General features: G+C 44.7%; 2 non-coding genes and 1 pseudogene across 2 annotated transcripts; all 3 read left to right on the top strand.

Annotated features, from left to right (window-relative positions):
* The first annotated feature begins 645 nt into the window (after positions 1–645).
* The window catches only part of LOC119469709, a 14,438-nt pseudogene continuing 10,639 nt past the window's right edge, over positions 646–4,444 (top strand).
* Positions 1,141–1,212, top strand: TRNAW-CCA. The gene has a single exon. It is a non-coding gene; the product is annotated as a tRNA-Trp (tRNA).
* TRNAM-CAU lies at positions 2,264–2,335 on the top strand. The gene has a single exon. It is a non-coding gene; the product is annotated as a tRNA-Met (tRNA).

The following is a 4,444-nucleotide window of genomic DNA, read 5'->3' as shown; positions in this document are numbered from 1 at the left end:
CCTCCGAAACCTTTGGTCATTTATGTTCTGAAACGCCGGTTCCTCTCGCCGCCCACCGCGTCTGGCTCCCCAGGCACCCCTCACCCAAGCCCCCTAAGCTCTCTCCACGACGCCGAGGAATGACTACCCTTGGCTTGTTAACAGTCAAATAACAGCACGCAACCTCCCAAAGCTACTCGGCTATCTACCCGTCAGACACAAGCTCAATCCAGCACTTATGCCCTTTACAATTGCCAGCTGGAGCCCTTGGGCTGTGGACCGATTTTTCACAATTAAGAAAGGGAAACCTTTCTCCCGTCCACAGCAAGGCGGGGGCGACCTGCATTTTCAGAGAAAGACGCGTGTTTTATAGCAGTGGGCCACTTTTCACAATATCTTTTCCTAAGCGTTCAAAGCGGCTCCCCCGCTGTTTCCTGAGATCCTCTGTGTGCAGATTCGAGTCCCCAGACAAACGCCGCGGACCTCCAAGGGAGAGTCTTCAATCAGCCAAACAAATCCACTCACTCCCGATGACAGGACTCCTTGTTCTTTTTAGGGTCAGTTTCAGATGCAGTGATCTGATTCTGAGGAATTGTCGGGGTGAAATCGGCTCATCAGCCGAGGAGAACAGAGGCTGCAGGGAGGCGCCGTTCCTTCGCAGAAAAGATGCGGCGCAAGTGGAACCCGCGGCCCCCGCGCGAATTCCTTAACGGAAACACCGGTTGGGACTTGCAGTGAACTTTGGAAACGAATTTAAAACTCCCCTTGATCAGCGTTCCTTAATGAGGAGCCCGGGGAGGAAAGACCCTCATAACCCCTCTTCGCTACCTCCTCTCTACACCCTCATTGCGAAGCGACTGACCTTCAACAGAATGTATTTCTAAACAGACAAAATCAACGAAATCCCCAAAAACATCTATACTGGGAATATACGGAGAAAACTAGGTAAGAAAAGGAATGAAATATGAACAAGAAAAGGTGAAAACGAAGCAATTTAGTGGCAGAGAAAATCAGTGAGGGGGTGGACAGCAATTTGACCCAGAAAGAACCATCTAAGCGTTATTTTGTGTCTGTTAATAGCTGCCTGATCCCAACACCGAAATTATTTTCGCTGTTATCATGAATCAGATTGATAGGTAAATAAAAAGACGGTCTCTCGGAGGCCTCGTGGCGCAACGGTAGCGCGTCTGACTCCAGATCAGAAGGTTGCGTGTTCAAATCACGTCGGGGTCAGCAATTTTAGCTCGCTGGGTCAGGTAACTGTATGGCGGGGAGTACATGAAATATTACAGGGGAAAAAAGTTTTTCCTGCCTCTTGCACTTGTATACTCAATTACTTTAGCCTCCTCAAAACGCCCCCCTTCTCTTTGTTTAATAGCCAGGTATACATACACAGGAATATGTTATGGTATTTGGGGGCTTATTTCTGGGTTTATAGAGACGTTTTCACTCTTTTATTGCAAACATTCTTAATTATACTCTTCAGCAACTCATTCCTATTGTTAAACCCTCTTGCTCTTCTCTCCACGCTCACTCCCACGCTCGCGGCCTCATCTTTTCATCCACACCTGTCTCTCCAACCTTCGGAAGCTTAGCAGATCTTCGCAGAGACCTAGTCTGGTTTGAGTGGAGGACCTAAGCTTACCTGTTTCGTATTTGAATCAGCTCTTCTGGGCTAAAGCGGTTCCAACTTCCTGGGATCTCTGAGATTTCCTCATCCCTCCCTGCAAATCACAGAAGTCACTTGATTTCCAGAGGCAAAAAACTTGAATGCAGTTACTTTCCCAAATTCGTTCAGGGAATGAACAATTACATCAGAAAAGGCAAGATATTCCGTAAACCACCTAAAAATCTTATCCAAAAATTGTGAATGAATGTGCCGTTTCTCTCCTCACATGTGACTCGAGACCCCGTACAGATTATGAATTAGCAAATTACAACTAGGAAAAAAGGGAAATACGTTTATGTCTTCTGGAGTGTTTAAATTTTTATAACTTACAATGACTTTAAAACATGAAATTTGAAATATTAGCAGACGTTCTGTTATGTATTTACTGCACAGATTCACACAATACACAGTGACAGACATTATATCGGAGAAGTGTACCCCAAATAACCTTTTTGTAAACTCTTTTCTTAGTAGTAGTGTAAGGCTATGGCCATATTACGAAACGTAGATTATTGCTCTGGGAAAAAAAGAGAGAGAGGAACATAATTTCCTGATTGGAAGCTTGACAAACTAGAAAAAATGTGACCAGTAACTACAACCGTTGTTTCTTCACGTAGCAGAGTGGCGCAGCGGAAGCGTGCTGGGCCCATAACCCAGAGGTCGATGGATCGAAACCATCCTCTGCTAGTATACTTTTGGATTTGTTTTCCCTCTTTAAAATAGATCTACCTCCTAGAAGGAGGGAACTGGTATTGTTGTCAGGGACACAGTAAGGAAACATATTGATTTGCCTCTCAGAGATCTGCATCTCTGAATGAAATACATTATTATCCTAAGTAGATTAAAAATAACAACAAATTGTTCTCTTTGCAGACAAAACAAAACAAAAAAACCAAAAGCAATGGTTTTAGCTTTTATTGTTTCAGCACTTACTAGATAACATGCACTATTCCAAGTTCTGAATCATTTATTCCTCGCTATTCTACGAAGTAAATACTTGCTATTGCTCTTATTTTATAAATGAGACTAATTGGGGGTTGTCTGTAAATTGGGGTTCGCAGAGGTTAACTAACTTGTCCAAAGTCATCCAGCTGGTAAGCGGTAGAGAAAAGATAATGCTCTAAACTGCTCTACATAATTACAAACACTAACATTTACAGCAAATTTCAAATTATTTTCCCATTTGGGGATCAGATGTAGGAATTATTATAATCACCTTGAAGTGGCCCCACACTCACTGCCAGTTCAATGACCAATGCATGCATTTATTCACCTATTATTTTCTCAATTTAAAAAATTATATTTTGGCCAGATGTGGTGGCTCACACCTGTTATCCCAGCACTTTGGGAGGTAGAGAGGAGCAGATCACTTGAGGTCGCCAGTTTGAGACCAGTCTGGCCAACATGGTAAAACCCCATCTCTACTAAAAATACAAAAATTAGCTGGGCATGGTGGCGCATGCCTGTAATCCCAGCTACTCAGTGGGCTGAGGCAGGAGACTCCCTCGAATCTGGGAGGCAGAAGTTGCAGTGAGCCAAAAGCAAACGACTGCATTCCAGCAGGGGCGACAGAGTGAGCCCCTGTTTCAAAATAGGAAAAAAACAATAGGGGGAACCTGCTTGATTCAGAAGTGTCCCCTCAGTCCAGAAGTCATTTGGAAAATCCTGTCTTCTGTCTTTTGTTTTTAAATTGAAAAAGTTTCCCTTAAGCAGTGCTATTCATTTGGGAAGAGCATGTGGAGCTTTCCGTGTCACAGCCAGACGGTTAGCAATTAGACTACTATACATTAAAATACAAGCATCCTTGATGAATGTCCTGAGAAGCCATATGCCAGATATGTAGTATATTTGATGGCTCGTGTCAATGTGTAATGTGTGGTGTGGGCTGACTTGTGTCCCCTCAAATTCATATCCTGAAACCTCAGCATGTGACTGCATTTGGAGACGAGACCTTTAAAGGGGTGATTAAGTCAAAATGAGGCTATTAAGGTAGTCCCAAATCCAATCTGATTGACAACATTTTCTTTCTAATAAAAGGAAATTCATATACACAAAGAGATGTCAGAAATGTGCAGGCAGAGAAGAAACACCATATGTGGACAGAAACAAAAACAGGTCAGCCTGTCAGGGCGCAGTGGCTCACTCCTGGCATCCCAGTACTTGGGAGGCTGAAGTGGGCAGATCACTTGAGGTCAGGAGTTCGAGACTGTCCTGGCAAAATGGTGAAATCACGTCTCCATTAAACGTGTATTTTTTAATTTTTATTTTTATTTTCATAGATGGGGTCTCGCTATCTTGCCCAGGCTGGAGTGCAGTGGTTATTCACAGGCGCAATCTCACTACTGATCAGCACCGGAGTTTTGACCTGCTCTGTTTCCAGCTGGGTCGGTTCACCCCTCCTTAGGCAGCCCTCATTGGTGATTCCGCGCTCCCGGGAGGTCACCGTATTGATGCCGAACTTAGTGCGGACGCCCGATGGGCATAGCGCACTACAGCCCAGAACTCCTGGGCTCAAGGGATCCTCCCACCTCAGCCTCCCGAGTAGCTGGGACTACAGGCACGCACCATCGCGCCCCGCCATTAAAAATATAAAAATTAGCGGGGCGTGGTGGCGCAGGCCTGTAATCCCAGCTACTTGGGAGGCTGAAGCATGAGAATGGCTTGAACCCCAGAGGCGGAGGTTGCAGTGAGCTGAGATCGTGCCACTGCACTCCAGCCTGGGCAGCAACAGAACGAGACTTCATCTCAAAAAAGAAAAAGAAAAAGAAACAAACAAAACACAGTCGCTTATAGATA

This window comes from Cebus imitator, unplaced genomic scaffold (genome assembly GCF_001604975.1).
Source record: "Cebus imitator isolate Cc_AM_T3 unplaced genomic scaffold, Cebus_imitator-1.0 Scaffold786, whole genome shotgun sequence".
Classification (NCBI taxonomy): Eukaryota; Metazoa; Chordata; class Mammalia; order Primates; family Cebidae; genus Cebus; species Cebus imitator.
Note: the sequence above shows the minus strand (reverse complement) of the source record. Positions and strands in the feature narration are given on the sequence as shown.